Source organism: Pseudophryne corroboree, chromosome 8 (assembly GCF_028390025.1).
Source record: "Pseudophryne corroboree isolate aPseCor3 chromosome 8, aPseCor3.hap2, whole genome shotgun sequence".
Classification (NCBI taxonomy): Eukaryota; Metazoa; Chordata; class Amphibia; order Anura; family Myobatrachidae; genus Pseudophryne; species Pseudophryne corroboree.
The window spans coordinates 89,016,185-89,034,427 of NC_086451.1; positions in this window are offsets into that span (position 1 = coordinate 89,016,185).

Genomic DNA, 18,243 nt, shown 5'->3' on the forward strand with positions numbered 1-18,243 from the left:
TTGGAATATGCATCACCTGACCACTGACGTGTCCATAACCCTCTACTGGTAGAAATGGACAACGCACTTAGACTTGATGCCAGTCGGCAAATATTCCGCTGTGCATCACGCATATATAGAAATGCATCTTTTAAATGCTCTATAGGCAAAAATATACTGTCCCTATCTAGGGTATCAATATTTTCAGTCAGGGAATCCGACCACGCCAACCCAGCACTGCACATCCAGGCTGAGGCTATTGCTGGTCGCAGTATAACACCAGTATGTGTGTAAATACATTTTAGGATACCCTCCTGCTTTCTATCAGCAGGATCCTTAAGGGCGGCCATCTCAGGAGAGGGTAGAGCCCTTACAAGCGTGAGTGCGCTTTATCCTCCCTAGGGGGTGTTTCCCAACGCACCCTAACCTCTGGCGGGAAAGGATATAATGCCAATAACATTTTAGAAATTATCAGTTGTTATCGGGGGAAACCCACGCATCATCACACACCTCATTTAATTTCTCAGATTCAGGAAAACTACAGGTAGTTTTTCCTCACCGAACATAATACCCCTTTTTGGTGGTACAGTACTCGTATTTCAGAAATGTGTAAAACATTTTTCATTGCCTCAATCATGTAACGTGTGGCCCTACTGGAAGTCACATTTGTCTCTTCACCGTCGACACTGGAGTCAGTATCCGTGTCGGCGTCTATATCTGCCATCTGAGGTAACGGGCGCTTTAGAGCCCCTGACGGCCTATGAGACGTCTGGACAGGCACAAGCTGAGTAGCCGGCTGTCTCATGTCAACCACTGTCTTTTATACAGAGCTGACACTGTCACGTATTCCTTCCAACAGTTCATCCACTCAGGTGTCGACCCCCTAGGGGGTGACATCACTATTACAGGCAATCTGCTCCGTCTCCACATCATTTTTCTCCTCATACATGTCGACACAAACGTACCGACATACAGCACACACACAGGGAATGCTCTGATAGAGGACAGGACCCCACCAGCCCTTTGGGGAGACAGAGGGAGAGTTTGCCAGCACACACCAGAGCGCTATATATATACAGGGATAACCTTATTTCTCTAACGTCCTAGTGGATGCTGGGGACTCCGTCAGGACCATGGGGAATAGCGGCTCCGCAGGAGACAGGGCACAAAAGCAAGCTTTTAGGATCACATGGTGTGTACTGGCTCCTCCCCCTATGACCCTCCTCCAAGCCTCAGTTAGGTTTTTGTGCCCGGCCGAGAAGGGTGCAATCTAGGTGGCTCTCTTAAAGAGTTACTTAGAAAAAGTTTTTAGGTTCTTTATTTTCAGTGAGTCCTGCTGGCAACAGGCTCACTGCATCGAGGGACTTAGGGGAGAGATTTTCAACTCACCTGCGTGCAGGATGGATTGGATTCTTAGGCTACTGGACATAGCTCCAGAGGGAGTCGGAACACAGGGCTCGCCCTGGGGTTCGTCCCGGAGCCGCGCCGCCGACCCCCCTTGCAGACGCTGAAGATGAAGAGGTCCGGAACCAGGCGGCAGAAGACTCTCAGTCTTCATCAGGTAGCGCACAGCACTGCAGCTGTGCGCCATTGTTGTCAGCACACTTCACACAGCGGTCACGGAGGGTGCAGGGCGCTGGAGGGGGGCGCCCTGGGCAGCAATGTATAATACCTGTATGGCGAAAAATACATCACATATAGCCCTTGAGGCTATATGGATGTATTTAACCCCTGCCAGATATCTAAAACTCCGGAGAAGAAGCCCGCCGAAAAGGGGGCGGGGCCTATTCTCCTCAGCACACAGCGCCATTTTCTCTCACAGAAAGGCTGGTGGGAAGGCTCCCATGCTCTCCCCTGCACTGCACTACAGAAACAGGGTTAAAACAGAGAGGGGGGGCACTGATTTGGCGATATGTATATATATTAAAATGCTATAAGGGAGGAACACTTATTTCTCTATCGTCCTAAGTGGATGCTGGGGTTCCTGAAAGGACCATGGGGAATAGCGGCTCCGCAGGAGACAGGGCACAAAAAAGTAAAGCTTTACTAGGTCAGGTGGTGTGCACTGGCTCCTCCCCCTATGACCCTCCTCCAGACTCCAGTTAGATTTTGTGCCCGAACGAGAAGGGTGCAATCTAGGTGGCTCTCCTAAAGAGCTGCTTAGAGAAAGTTTAGTTTAGGTTTTTTTTTTCTTTACAGTGAGTCCTGCTGGCAACAGGATCACTGCAACGTGGGACTTAGGGGGAAAGTAGTAAACTCACCTGCATGCAGAGTGGATTTGCTGCTTGGCTACTGGACACCATTAGCTCCAGAGGGATCGAACACAGGCCCAGCCGTGGAGTCCGGTCCCGGAGCCGCGCCGCCGACCCCCTTGCAGATGCTGAAGCGTGAAGAGGTCCGGAAACCGGCGGCTGAAGACTCCTCAGTCTTCATAAGGTAGCGCACAGCACTGCAGCTGTGCGCCATTTTCCTCTCAGCACACTTCACTGGGCAGTCACTGAGGGTGCAGAGCGCTGGGGGGGGGCGCTCTGAGAGGCAAATATAAACCTTATACAAGGCTAAAAATACCTCACATATAGCCCATAGGGGCTATATGGAGATATTTAACCCCTGCCTGACTGGAAAAATAGCGGGAGAAGAACCCGCCGAAAAAGGGGCGGGGCCTATCTCCTCAGCACACGGCGCCATTTTCTGTCACAGCTCCGCTGGTCAGAACGGCTCCCAGGTCTCTCCCCTGCACTGCACTACAGAAACAGGGTAAAACAGAGAGGGGGGGCACATTAATGGCTATATATATATATATTAAAGCAGCTATAAGGGAGCACTTAATATAAGGATATCCCTTGTATATATAGCGCTTTGTGGTGTGTGCTGGCAGACTCTCCCTCTGTCTCCCCAAAAGGGCTAGTGGGTCCTGTCTTCATTAGAGCATTCCCTGTGAGTTTGCGGTGTGTGTCGGTACGTGGTGTCGACATGTATGAGGACGATATTGGTGTGGAGGCGGAGCAATTGCCAAATATGCAGATGTCACCCCCCAGGGGGTCGACACCAGAATGGATGCCTTTATTTGTGGAATTACGTGATGGTTTATCTTCCCTTAAACAGTCAGTTGAGGACATGAGGCGGCCGGACAATCAATTAATGCCTGTCCAGGCGCCTCAAACACCGTCAGGGGCTGTAAAACGCCCTTTGCCTCAGTCGGTCGACACAGACCCAGACACGGGCACTGATTCCAGTGACGACGGTAGAAATTCAAACGTATTTTCCAGTAGGGCCACACGTTATATGATTTTGGCAATGAAGGAGACGTTACATTTAGCTGATACTACAGATACCGTAAAACAGGGTATTATGTATGGTGTGAAAAAACTACAAACAGTTTTTCCTGAATCAGAAGAATTAAATGACGTGTGTGATGAAGCGTGGGTTGCTCCTGATAAAAAGTTGATAATTTCAAAAAAGTTATTGGCATTATACCCTTTCCCGCCAGAGGTTAGGGCGCGCTGGGAAACACCCCCTAAGGTGGACAAGGCGCTCACACGCTTATCCAAACAAGTGGCGTTACCCTCTCCTGAGACGGCCGCACTTAAGGATCCATCAGATAGAAAGATGGAAGTTATTCAAAAGAATATATACACACATGCAGGTGTTATACTACGACCAGCTATAGCAACTGCCTGGATGTGCAGTGCTGGAGTAGTTTGGTCAGAATCCCTGATTGAAAATATTGATACCCTAGATAGGGACAATGTTTTACTGTCGTTAGAACAAATAAAGGATGCATTTATCTATATGCGTGATGCACAGAGGGATATTTGCACACTGGCATCTCGGGTGAGTGCTATGTCCATTTCAGCCAGAAGAGCCTTATGGACACGACAGTGGACAGGCGATGCGGATTCAAAACGTCACATGGAGGTTTTGCCGTATAAAGGGGAGGAGTTATTTGGAGTTGGTCTATCAGACTTGGTGGCCACGGCTACTGCCGGGAAATCCACTTTTTTACCTCAAGTCACTCCCCAACAGAGAAAGGCACCGACCTTTCAACCGCAGCCTTTTCGCTCCTACAAAAATAAGAGAGCAAAGGGCTTGTCGTACCTGCCACGAGGCAGAGGAAGAGGGAAGAGACACCAACAGGCAGCTCCTTCCCAGGAACAGAAGCCCTCCCCGGCTCCTGCAAAAACCTCAGCATGACGCTGGGGCCTCTCAAGCGGACTCGGGGACAGTGGGGGGCCGTCTCAAAAATTACAGCGCGCAGTGGGCTCACTCGCAGGTAGACCCCTGGATCCTGCAGATAATATCTCAGGGGTACAGGTTGGAATTAGAGACGGATCCTCCTCATCGTTTCCTGAAGTCTGCCTTACCAACCGTCTCTTCCGAAAGGGAGAGGGTGTTGGAAGCCATTCACAAGCTGTACGCTCAGCAGGTGATAGTCAAAGTACCCCTATTACAACAAGGAAAGGGGTATTATTCCACTCTATTTGTGGTACCGAAGCCGGATGGCTCGGTAAGGCCTATTCTAAATCTGAAGTCCTTGAACCTCTACATAAAAAAGTTCAAGTTCAAGATGGAGTCACTCAGAGCAGTGATAGCGAACCTGGAAGAAGGGGACTTTATGGTATCCTTGGACATCAAGGATGCGTATCTACACGTTCCGATTTACCCCGCACACCAGGGGTACCTCAGGTTCATTGTTCAAAACTGTCACTATCAGTTTCAGACGCTGCCGTTCGGATTGTCCACGGCGCCTCGGGTCTTTACCAAGGTAATGGCCGAGATGATGATTCTTCTTCGAAGAAAAGGCGTATTAGTTATCCCATACTTGGACGATCTCCTAATAAGGGCAAGGTCCAGAGAACAGCTGGAGACAGCTTTAGCACTATCTCAAGAGGTGCTAAGACAACACGGGTGGATTCTGAATATTCCAAAATCCCATTTAATCCCGACAACTCGTCTGCTGTTCCTAGGAATGATTCTGGACACGGTTCAGAAAAAGGTTTTCCTTCCAGAGGAAAAAGCCAAGGAGTTATCCGATCTGGTCAGGAACCTCCTAAAACCAGGAAAAGTGTCAGTACATCAATGCACAAGAGTCCTGGGAAAAATGGTGGCTTCTTACGAAGCAATTCCATTCGGCAGATTCCATGCAAGAATATTCCAAAGGGATCTGTTGGACAAATGGTCAGGGTCGCATCTGCAGATGCACCTGCGAATAACCCTGTCACCAAAGACAAGGGTGTCACTTCTGTGGTGGTTGCAGAAGGCTCACCTATTAGAAGGCCGCAGATTCGGCATTCAGGATTGGATCCTGGTGACCACGGACGCCAGCCTGAGAGGCTGGGGAGCAGTCACACAAGGAAGAAACTTCCAGGGAGTATGGACGAGTCTGGAAAAGTCTCTTCACATAAACATTCTGGAACTAAGAGCAATCTACAATGCTCTAAGCCAGGCGGAACTTCTCCTGCAAGGAAAGCCGGTGTTGATTCAGTCGGACAACATCACGGCGGTCGCCCATGTAAACAGGCAGGGCGGCACAAGAAGCAGGAGTGCAATGGCAGAAGCTGCCAAGATTCTTCGCTGGGCGGAGAATCACGTGATAGCACTGTCAGCAGTGTTCATCCCGGGCGTGGACAACTGGGAAGCAGACTTCCTCAGCAGACACGATCTTCATCCGGGAGAGTGGGGTCTACATCCAGAAGTCTTCAACATGTTAATAGACCGTTGGGAAAGACCAATTGTAGACATGATGGCGTCTCGCCTCAACAAGAAACTGGACAAATATTGCGCCAGGTCAAGAGATCCACAGGCAATAGCTGTGGACGCACTGGTAACTCCTTGGGTGTACCAGTCAGTGTATGTGTTTCCTCCTCTGCCGCTCATACCAAAGGTATTGAAGATCATACGGCAAAGAAGAGTAAGAACAATACTAGTGGTTCCGGATTGGCCGAGAAGGACTTGGTATCCGGAACTTCAAGAGATGCTCACGGACGAACCGTGGCCTCTACCTCTGAGAAGGGACCTGCTACAGCAGGGTCCCTGTCTTTTTCAAGACTTACCGCGGCTGCGTTTGACGGCATGGCGGTTGAACGCCAGATCCTAAAAGGGAAAGGCATTCCAGAAGAAGTCATTCCTACCTTGATTAAGGCACGGAAGGAAGTCACCGTGAAACATTATCACCGCATTTGGCGAAAATATGTAGCGTGGTGCGAGGATCGGAGGGTTCCGACGGAGGAATTCCAACTGGGTCGTTTCCTACATTTCCTGCAATCAGGATTATCTATGGGTCTCAAATTGGGATCCATTAAGGTTCAAATTTCGGCCCTGTCAATATTCTTCCAAAAAGAATTGGCCTCTGTCCCTGAGGTCCAGACTTTTGTCAAGGGAGTACTGCATATACAGCCTCCTGTGGTGCCTCCGGTGGCACCGTGGGATCTAAATGTAGTTTTAGATTTCCTCAAATCCCATTGGTTTGAACCATTGAAAAAGGTGGATTTGAAATATCTCACATTGAAAGTGACTATGTTACTAGCCCTGGCCTCTGCCAGGAGAGTATCTGAATTGGCGGCTTTATCTTATAAAAGTCCTTATCTAATCTTCCATTCGGATAGGGCAGAACTGCGGACTCGTCCGCATTTTCTCCCTAAAGTGGTATCAGCATTTCATCTGAACCAACCTATTGTGGTGCCTGCGGCCACTAGCGACTTGGAGGACTCCAAGTTGTTGGACGTTGTCAGAGCCTTAAAAATATACATTGCAAGGACGGCTGGAGTCAGAAAATCTGACTCGCTGTTTATATTGTATGCACCCAACAAGTTGGGCGCACCTGCTTCTAAGCAGTCGATTGCTCGTTGGATTTGTAACACAATTCAACTTGCACATTCTGTGGCAGGCCTGCCACAGCCTAAAACTGTAAAAGCCCACTCCACAAGGAAGGTGGGCTCATCTTGGGCGGCTGCCCGAGGGGTCTCGGCATTACAACTCTGCCGAGCAGCTACGTGGTCGGGGGAGAACACGTTTGTAAAATTTTACAAATTTGATACCCTGGCAAAGGAGGACCTGGAGTTCTCTCATTCGGTGCTGCAGAGTCATCCGCACTCTCCCGCCCGTTTGGGAGCTTTGGTATAATCCCCATGGTCCTTTCAGGAACCCCAGCATCCACTTAGGACGATAGAGAAAATAAGAATTTACTTACCGATAATTCTATTTCTCGGAGTCCGTAGTGGATGCTGGGCGCCCATCCCAAGTGCGGATTATCTGCAATACTTGTACATAGTTATTGTTAACTAATTCGGGTTATTGTTAAGGAGCCATCTTTAAGAGGCCCTTTTTGTTGTCATACTGTTAACTGGGTTTAGATCACAAGTTGTACGGTGTGATTGGTGTGGCTGGTATGAGTCTTACCCGGGATTCAAAATGCCTCCCTTATTGTGTATGCTCGTCCGGGCACAGTACCTAACTGGAGTCTGGAGGAGGGTCATAGGGGGAGGAGCCAGTGCACACCACCTGACCTAGTAAAGCTTTACTTTTTTGTGCCCTGTCTCCTGCGGAGCCGCTATTCCCCATGGTCCTTTCAGGAACCCCAGCATCCACTACGGACTCCGAGAAATAGAATTATCGGTAAGTAAATTCTTATTATAAAGGTTGTCCCTGGATAATTATAGCGTTTTGGTGTGTGCTGGCAAACTCTCCCTCTGTCTCCCCAAAGGGCTAGTGGGTCCTGTCCTCTATCAGAGCATTCCCTATGTGTGTGCTGTATGTCGGTACGTGTGTGTCGACATGTATGAGGAAAATATTGGTGAGGAGGCGGAGCAAATTGCCTGTAATGGTGATGTCACTCTCTAGGGAGTCGACACCGGAATGGATGGCTTATTTATGGAAATTACGTGACAATGTCAACACGCTGCAAGCCGGTTGACGACATGAGAGGGCCGGCGAACAAATTAGTATCTGTCCAGGCGTCTCAAACACTGTCAGGGGCTGTAAAATGCCCATTTACCTCAGTCGGTCGACACAGACCCAGACACGGACACTGATTTCAGTGTCGACGGTGAAGAAACAAACGTATTTTCTTTTAGGGCCACACGTTAAGGGCAATGAAGGAGGTGTTACATATTTCTGATACTCCAAGTACCACAAAAAAGGGTATTATGTGTGAGGTGAAAAAACTACCTGTAGTTTTTCCTGAATCAGATAAATTAAATGAAGTGTGTGATGATGCGTGGGTTTCCCCCGATAGAAAATTATTGGCGGTATACCCTTTCCCGCCAGAAGTTAAGGCGCGGTGGGAAACACCCCTCAGGGTGAATAAGGCGCTCACACGCTTATCAGAACAAGTAGCGGTACCATCTACGGATAGGGCCGTACTTAAGGAGCCAGCTGATAGGAGGCTGAAAAATATCCTAAAAAGTATACACACACATGCTGGTGTTATACTGCGACCAGCGATCGCCTCAGCCTGGATGTGCAGAGCTGAGGTGGCTTGGTCGGATTCCCTGACTAAAAATATTGATACCTTTGACAGGGACAGTATTTTATTGACTATAGAGCATTTAAAGGATGCATTTCTATATATGCGAGATGCGCAGAGGGATATTTGCACTCTGGCATCAAGAGTAAATGCGATGTCCATATCTGCAAGAAGATGTTTATGGACACGACAGTGGTCAGGTGATGCAGATTCCAAACGGCACAAAGATGTATTGCCGTATAAAGGGGAGGAGTTATTTGGGGTCGGTCCATGGGACCTGGTGGCCAGGGCAACTGCTGGAAAATCCACCGTTTTTTACCCTAAGTCACATCTCTGCAGAAAAAGACACCGTCTTTTCAGCCTCAGTCCTTTCGTCCCTATAAGAGTCATATCTGCCCAGGGATAGAGGAAAGGGAAGAAGACTGCAGCAGGCAGCCCATTCCCAGGAACAGAAGCCCTCCACCGCTTCTACCAAGTTCTCAGCATGACGCTGGGACCGTACAGGACCCCTGGATCCTACAAGTAGTATCCAAGGGGTACAGATTGGAATGTCGAGAGGTTTCCCCCCTCGCAGGTTCCTGTAGTCTGCTGTACCAATGTCTCCCTCCGACAGGGAGGCAGTATTGAAAACAATTCACAAGCTGTATTCCCAGCAGGTGATAATAAAATTACCCCTCCGACAACAAGGAAAGGGGTATTACTCCACACTATATGGTGGTACTGAAGGCTAGGTGAGACCTATTCTAAATCTGAAAAATTTGAACACTTACAAGGGTTCAAATCCAGATGGAGTCACTCAGAGCAGTGATAGCAAAGAACAAAGGGACTATATGGTGTCCCGGGACATCAGGGATGCTTACCTCCATGTCCCAAAATTTGCTTTTTCTCACCAAGGGTACCTCAGGTTCGTGGTACAGAACTGTCACTATTAGTTTCAAGACGATGCCGTTGGATTGTCCAAGGCACCCCGGGTCCTTACCAAGGTAATGACCGAAAGGAGGATTCGTCTTCAAAGAAAATGGACGACCTCCTGATAAGAACAAGGTCCAGAGAACAGTTGGAGGTCGGAGTAGCACTATCTCAAGTAGTTCTACGACAGCACGGGTGGATTCTAAATATTCCAAAACCGCAGTTGTTCCGACGACACGTCTGCTGGTCCTAGGGATGATTCTGGACACAGTCCAGGAAAAGGTGTTTCTCCCAGAGGAGAAAGCCAGGGAGTTATCCGAGCTAATCGGGATCCTCCTAAAACCAGGAAAAGTGTCAGTGCATCATTGCACAAGAGTCCTGGTAAAAATGGTGGCTTATTACGAAGCACTTCCATTCGGCAGATTTCACGCAAGAACTCTTCAGTGGGATCTGCTGGACAAATGGTCCGGATCGCATCTTCAGATGCATCAGCGGATAACCCTATATCCAAGGACAAGGGTGTCTCTCCTGTGGTGATTACAGAGTGCTCATCTTCTAGAGGGCCGCAGATTCGGCATTCAGGATTGGATGCTCGTGACCACGGAGGCCAGCCTGAGAGGCTGGGGAGCAGTCACACAAGGAGTGTGATCAAGTCTGGAGAATTCTCTCCACATAAATATACTGGAGCTAAGAGCAAATTTATAATGCTCTAAGCTTAGCAAGACCTCTGCTTCAAGGTCAGCCGGTATTGATCCAGTGGGATAACATCACGGCAGTCGCCCACGTAAACAGAAAGGGCGGCACAAGAAGCAGGAGGGCAGTGGCAAAACTGCAAGGATTTTTCGCTAGGCGGAAAATCATGTGATAGCACTGTCAGCAGTGTTCATTCCGGGAGTGGACGACTGGGAAGCAGACTTCCTCAGCAGGCACGACCTCCACCCGGGAGAGTGGGAACTTCATCGGGAAGTTTTCCGCATGATTGTGAACCGTTGGGAAAGACCAAAGGTGGACATGATGGCGTCCCGCCCGAACAAAAAATGGGACAGGTATTGCGCCAGGTCACGAGACCTTCAGGCGATAGCTGTGGACGTCCTGGTAACACCGTGGGTGTAACAGTCGGTGTATGTGTTCCCTCCTCTGCTTCTCATAACCAAGGTATTGAGAATTATAAGACATAGAGGAGTAAGAACTATACTCGTGGCTCCGGATTGGCCAAGAGGGACTTGGTAACCGGAACTTCAAGAGATGCTCACAGAGGACTAATGGCCTCGGGAGCTAAGAAGGGATTTGCTTTCAGCAAGTACCATGTCTGTTCCAAGAGGAACCGGGGCATCGGCCTTTAAGAAAGGACCTGCTCCAGCAGGGACCTTGTCTGTTCCAAGACTTACCGCGACTGCGTTTGACGGCATGGCGGTTTGAACGCCGGATCCTAAGGGAAAAGGCATTCCGAAAGAGGTCATACCTACCCTGGTCAAAGCCAGGAAGGAGGTGACCGCACAACGTTATCACCACATGTGGTAAAAATATGTTGCGTGGGTGAGGCCAGGAAGGCCCCACGAAAAAAATTTCAACTAGGTCGATTTCTGCACTTCCTGCAAACAGGAGTGTCTATGAACCTCAAATTGGGGTCCATTAAGGTTCAAGTTTCGGCCCTATAGATTTTCTTCCAGAAAGAATTGGCTTCAGTTCCTGAAGTCCAGACGTTTGTCAAGGGAGTATTGCATATACAGCCCTTGTGTGCCTCCAGTGGCACCGTGGGATCTCAACGTAGTGTTGGGATTCCTCAAATCATATTGGTTTGAACCACTCAAATCTGTGGATTTGAAATATCTCACATGGAAAGTGACCATGCTGTTGGCCCTGGCCTCGGCCAGGCGATTGTAAAAATTGGCGGCTTTGTCTTACAAAAGCCCATATTTGATTTTCCATTCGGACAGGGCAGAACTGCGGACTCGTCCCCAGTTTCTTCCTAAGGTGGTGTCAGCGTTTCACCTGAAACAACCTATTGTGGTGCCTGCGGCTACTAGGGACTTGGAGGACTCCAAGTTGCTAGACGTTGTCAGGGCCCTGAAAATATATATATAATTCCAGGATGGCTGGAGTCAGAAAGTCTGACTTGCTGTTTATATTGTAGGTACCCAAAAAGCTGGGTGCTCCTGCTTCTAAGCAGACTATTGCTCGTTGGATTTGTAGTACAATTCAGCTTGCACATTCTGTGGCAGGCCTGCCACAGCCAAAATCTGTAAATGCCCATTCCACAAGGAAGGTGGGCTCATCTTGGGCGGCTGCCCGAGGGGTCTCGGCTTTACAACTTTGCCGAGCAGCTACTTGGTCAGGGGCAAACACGTTTGCTAAATTCTACAAATTTGATACCCTGGCTGAGGAGGACCTGGAGTTCTCTCATTCGGTGCTGCAGAGTCATCCGCACTCTCCCGCCCGTTTGGGAGCTTTGGTATAATCCCCATGGTCCTGACGGAGTCCCCAGCATCCACTAGGACGTTAGAGAAAATAAGATTTTACTTACCGATAAATCTATTTCTCATAGTCCGTAGTGGATGCTGGGCGCCCATCCCAAGTGCGGATTGTCTGCATTACTTGTACATAGTTATTGTTACAAAAAAATCGGGTTATTATTGTTGTGAGCCATCTTTTTTAGAGGCTACTTCATTGTTATCATACTGTTAACTGGGTTCAAATCACAAGTTGTACGGTGTGATTGGTGTGGCTGGTATGAGTCTTACCCGGGATTCAAGATCCTTCCTTATTGTGTACGCTCGTCCGGGCACAGTACCTAACTGAGGCTTGGAGGAGGGTCATAGGGGGAGGAGCCAGTACACACCATGTGATCCTAAAAGCTTGCTTTTGTGCCCTGTCTCCTGCGGAGCCGCTATTCCCCATGGTCCTGACGGAGTCCCCAGCATCCACTACGGACTATGAGAAATAGATTTATCGGTAAGTAAAATCTTATTATAAGTGTTTTTCCCCTTATAGCTGCTGTATCTTTAATACTGCGCTTAATTTGTGCCCCCCCTCTCTTTTTTAACCCTTTCTGTAGTGTAGTGACTGCAGGGGAGAGACAGGGAGCTTCCCTCCAACTGAGCTGTGAGGGAAAATGGCGCCAGTGTGCTGAGGAGATAGGCTCCGCCCCCTTATCGGCTGCCTTATCTCCCGTTTTTCTATGTATTCTGGCAGGGGTTAAATGCATCCATATAGCCCAGGAGCTATATGTGATGCATTTTTTGCCATCCAAGGTGTTTTTTATTGCGTCTCAGGGCGCCCCCCCCCCAGCGCCCTGCACCCTCAGTGACCGGAGTGTGAAGTGTGCTGAGAGCAATGGCGCACAGCTGCAGTGCTGTGCGCTACCTTGTTGAAGACAGGACGTCTTCTGCCGCCGATTTTCCGGACCTCTTCTGCCTTCTGGCTCTGTAAGGGGGCCGGCGGCGCGGCTCTGGGACCCATCCAAGCTGGGCCTGTGATCGTCCCTCTGGAGCTAATGTCCAGTAGCCTAAGAAGCCCAATCCACTCTGCACGCAGGTGAGTTCGCTTCTTCTCCCCTTAGTCCCTCGATGCAGTGAGCCTGTTGCCAGCAGGTCTCACTGAAAATAATAAACCTAAACTAAAACTTTCACTAAGAAGCTCAGGAGAGCCCCTAGTGTGCACCCTTCTCGTTCGGGCACAGAGATCTAACTGAGGCTTGGAGGAGGGTCATAGGGGGAGGAGCCAGTGCACACCAGATAGTCCTAAAGCTTTCTTTAGATGTGCCCAGTCTCCTGCGGAGCCGCTATTCCCCATGGTCCTTACGGAGTCCCCAGCATCCACTTAGGACGTTAGAGAAAATAAAAAAAACACAAGAAAGTCCGAGGTGCGTCCTTTCTTGCCAGAGGCGGGGGTAGAGAAAAGAAGCTGCACAACACAGCTAGTTCCCAGGAACAGAAGTCCTAAAAACCCCGGCCTCTACAAAAATCCACCGCATGTCACTGGGGCTCCACAGGCGGAGCTAGGCCCGGTGGGGGCACGCCTTCGGAAGTTCAGCCACAAGTGGGTTCACTCCCTGTTAGATCCCTGGGCAATAGATATTGTGTCTCAGGGATACAAGCTGGACTTTGAGAAGATGCCTCCTCACCGACGGCCCTGCCGGCTTCCCCCCACGAGAGGGAAACAGTGTTAACTGCAATTCACAAATTGTATCTTCAACAGGTGGTGGTCAAGGTTCCCCTCCTTCAACAAGGAGGGGGTTATTATTTGACCATGATGTAGTCCCGAAACCATACGGTTCGGTCAGATCCATATTGGTGTGAGGCTAGGAAGGCCTCCACGGAGGAATTCCAGCTGGGCCGTTTCCTTCACTTCCTACAGACGGGGGTGTCGTTGGGCCTGAAATTGGGTTCCATTAAGGTCCAGATTTCGTCCCTGTCTATTTTCTTTAAAAAAGAACTGGCTTCGCTGCCTGAAGTTCAGACATTTGTAAAGGGAGTGCTGCATATTCAGCCACCTTTTGTGCCCCCAGTGGCACCTTGGGATCTTAACGTGGTGTTAAGTTTCCTGAAGTCACATTGGTTTGAACCACTTAAAACCGTGGAGTTAAAATATGTCACGTGGAAGGTGGTCACGCCTCGGCGAGGCGTGTGTCAGAATTATCGGCTTTGTCACATAAAAGCCCTATCTGGTTTTTCATATGGACAGAGCGGAATTGAGGACTCGTCCACAATTTCTGCCAAAGGTGGTGTCATCTTTTCATATGAACCAACCTATTGTGGTGCCTGTGGCTACTCGTGACTTGGAGGATTCCGAGTTACTAGATGTAGTCAGGGCTTTGAAGGTTTATGTAGCCAGAACGGCTAGAGTCAGGAAAACTGAGTCGCTGTTTATCCTGTATGCATCCAACAAGCTGGGTGCTCCTGCTTCAAAGCAAACCATTGCTCGCTGGATCTGTAACACGATTCAGCAGGCTCATCCTGCGGCTGGATTGCCGCATCCAAAATCAGTAAAGGCTCATTCCACAAGATAGGTGGGCTCTTCTTGGGCGGCTGCCCGAAGGGTCTCGGCATTACAGCTTTGCCGAGCAGCTACTTGGTCGGGTTCAAACACATTTGCAAAGTTCTACAAGTTTGATACCCGGGCTGAGGAGGACCTTGAGTTTGCTCATTCGGTGCTGCAGAGTCATCCGCACTCTCCCGCCCGTTTGGGTGCTTTGGTATAATCCCCATGGTCCTTACGGAGTCCCCAGCATCCACTAGGACGTTAGAGAAAATAGGATTTTACTTACCGGTAAATCTATTTCTCGTAGTCCGTAGTGGATGCTGGGCGCCCGTCCCAAGTGGGGACTTCTTCTGCAACACTTGTATATAGTTATTGCTTATATAAGGGTTCTTTTATGGTTGCATCAGGTTTGTCTGATGCTCTGTTGTTGTTCATACTGTTAACTGGGTATGGTTATCACGAGTTATACGGTGTGATTGGTGTGGCTGGTATGAGTCTTACCCTGGATTCCAAAATCCTTTCCTTGTATTGTCAGCTCTTCCGGGCACAGTTTCCTTAACTGAGGTCTGGAGGAGGGACATAGGGGGAGGAGCCAGTGCACACCAGTAGTCCTAATTCTTTCTTAGAGTGCCCTGTCTATTCCCCATGGTCCTTACGGAGTCCCCAGCATCCACTACGGACTACGAGAAATAGATTTACCGGTAAGTAATATCCTATTTTTTCAGGGACGGAGACAGCTGTGTCTCCATCTCTATACAAACCGCGACCGCTACCGCGACCGCGATCACAGAAGCTCCTACTACTGCTGCAGGGAGCTCTCGTCGGAATAGCTCAGCCTCTGCCCAGAGGAGTGTGGAAATTGCCTATTTCTTGGTATGTGTGTGTTAATGTTTGCAATGTATGTGTATGTGAGTTTCTTATGTTAATATATATTTCTCTAACGTCCTAGTGGATGCTGGGGACTCCGTAAGGACCATGGGGAATAGACGGGCTCCGCAGGAGACTGGGCACTCTAAAGAAAGATTTAGTACTACCTGGTGTGCACTGGCTCCTCCCTCTATGCCCCTCCGCCAGACCTCAGTTAGAATCTGTGCCCGGCCAGAGCTGGGTGCTTTTAGTGGGCTCTCCTGAGCTTGCTAATAAGAAAGTATTTTAGTTAGGTTTTTTATTTTCAGAGAGCTTCTGCTGGCAACAGACTCTCTGCTACGAGGGACTGAGGGGAGAGAAGCAAACCTACTAACTGCGGCTAGGTTGCGCTTCTTAGGCTACTGGACACCATTAGCTCCAGAGGGATCGAACACAGAACCTGACCTTGTCGTCCGTTCCCGGAGCCGCGCCGCCGTCCCCCTCGCAGAGCCAGAAGACAGAAGCCGGCAGAAGCAAGAAGACATCGAAATCGGCGGCAGAAGACTCCTGTCTTCACATGAGGTAGCGCACAGCACTGCAGCTGTGCGCCATTGCTCCCACATTAGACCCACACACTCCGGTCACTGTGGGGTGCAGGGGGGGGGCGCCCTGGGCAGCAATTAAGTACCTCCTGGCAAAAGCAGCATATATACAGTTGGACACTGTTATATGCATGAGCCCCCGCCATTAATTTTACACAAAATCGCGGGAGAAGCCCGCCGCTGAGGGGGCGGGGCCTTCTTCCTCAGCACTCACCAGCGCCATTTTCTCTCCACAGATCAGCTGAGAGGAAGCTCCCCAGGCTCTCCCCTGCATGATAGAGAGGGTGTAAAAGAGAGGGGGGGCACATAAATTCTGCGTAAAAATAATATATACAGCAGCTACTGGGTTAACACTAAGTTACTGTGTGATTCCTGGGTCATATAGCGCTGGGGTGTGTGCTGGCATACTCTCTCTCTCTGTCTCTCCAAAGGGCCTTGTGGGGGAACTGTCTTCAAATAGAGCATCCTCTGTGTGTGTGGTGTGTCGGTACGTGTGTGTCGACATGTCTGAGGTAAAAGGCTCCCCTAAGGAGGAGATGGAGCAAATATGTGTGTGAGAGAGTGTCTCCGTCGACAACGCCGACACCTGTTTGGATATGTGTAAGAGCTGAGGTGAATTTATTGCACAAAAGATTAGAGAACAGACAGGAAATCTACCCTTGTCTGTCCCTATGTCACAGAGACCTTCAGAGTCTCTCAATGCTCACTATCCAAAATTATAAACACTGATATCGACACGGAGTTTGACTCCAGTGTCGACTACGATAATGCAAAGTTACAGCCAAGTTGGCTGAAAGGTATTCAATATATGATTATTGTAATAAAAGATGATTTGCATATCACTGATGACTCATCTGTCCCTGACACAAGGGTACACATGTTAAGGGGAAGAAAGCTGAGGTAAATTTCCCTCCTCTCATGAGGAAAAAGAGCGGAAAACTCCAGACAAGAGACTGCAGCTTCCCACAAAAAATTCTCAAGCAGTATCCTCTCCCCACTAGGGCCAGGATGTGAAGGGAATCTTCCCCTAGGGTGTCCCGTTTGCCCAGAAGGTAGCACTAGCTATTCTCAGGAATCCTGCAGATAGCGTGCACATTCTAGTATACTACTCAGACCGGCGATTGTGTCGGCATGGGTTTATAGCGCTGTGGCAGCGTGGACAGGTACCTTATCAGCAGAGACTGAGACCCTAGGATGCATATATATATATATATATATATATATATATAGAAATATATATATATTAAAGATGCTGTCTTAAGTGATAGGTATGTATATAACTGGGTCCTAGAGTCAAAGCTATGTCGATTTCTGCTTGACGTGTCCTGTAGAAGATGCAATGGACAGATGATGCCGACTTAAGAGGCATGTGGAAGGCTGAGGATTGTGTGGAGAAGGGTTCTCGGACCTGGTCTCCACAGCTATAGCTGGTAATTCTGATATTTTGCCTTATATTCCTGCACAGCCTAGGAAAGCACGACATTATCAAATGCAGCCCTCCGAATAAAGAAACAAGAAAGTCCGAGGTGCGTCCTGTCTTGCCAGAGGCGGGGGCAGAGGAAAGAAGCTGCACAACACAGCTAGTTCCCAGGAACAGAAGTCCTCCCCGGCCTCTACAAAAATCCACCGCATGTCGCTGGGGCTCCACAGGCGGAGCTAGGCCCGGTGGGGGCACGCCTTCGTAAGTTCAGCCACAAGTGGGTTCACTCCCTGTTAGATCGCGGGACAGAAGCCCGTCGCTGAGGGGGCGAGGCTTCTTCCTCAGCACTAACCAGCGCCATGTTTTTTCTCCACAGCACCGCTGAGAGGAAGCTCCCCAGTCTCTCCCCTGCAGTTACACGGTAGAAGAGGGTAAAAAGAGAGGGGGGGCACATAATTAGGCGCAAAAATCAATATAAACAGCAACTACTGGGTTAACATTAAGTTACTGTGTTATTCCTGGGTTAATAGCGCTGGGGTGTGTGCTGGCATACTCTCTCTCTGTCTCTCCAAAGGGCCTTATGGGGGAATTGTCTTCGAATGAGCATTCCCTGAGTGTGTGGTGTGTCGGTACGTGTGTGTCGACATGTCTGAGGTAAAAGGCTCCCATAAGGAGGAGATGGAGCAAATATGTGTGTGAGAGGGTGTCTCCGTCGACAACGCCGACACCTGTTTGGATATGTGTAATTAAGTGCTAAGGTAAATTTATTGCACAAAAGATTAGAGAACAGACAGGAAATCTACCCATGTCTGTCCCTATGTCGCAGAGACCTTCAGAGTCTCTCAATGATCACTATCCAAAATAATAGACACTGATATCGACACGGAGTTGACTCCAGTGTCGACTACGATAATGCAAAGTTACAGCCAAGATGGCAGAAAAGTATTCAATATATGTTTATTGTAATAAAAGATGATTTGCATATCACTGATGACTCATCTGTCCCTGTCACAAGGGTACACATAATTAAGGTGAAGAAAGCT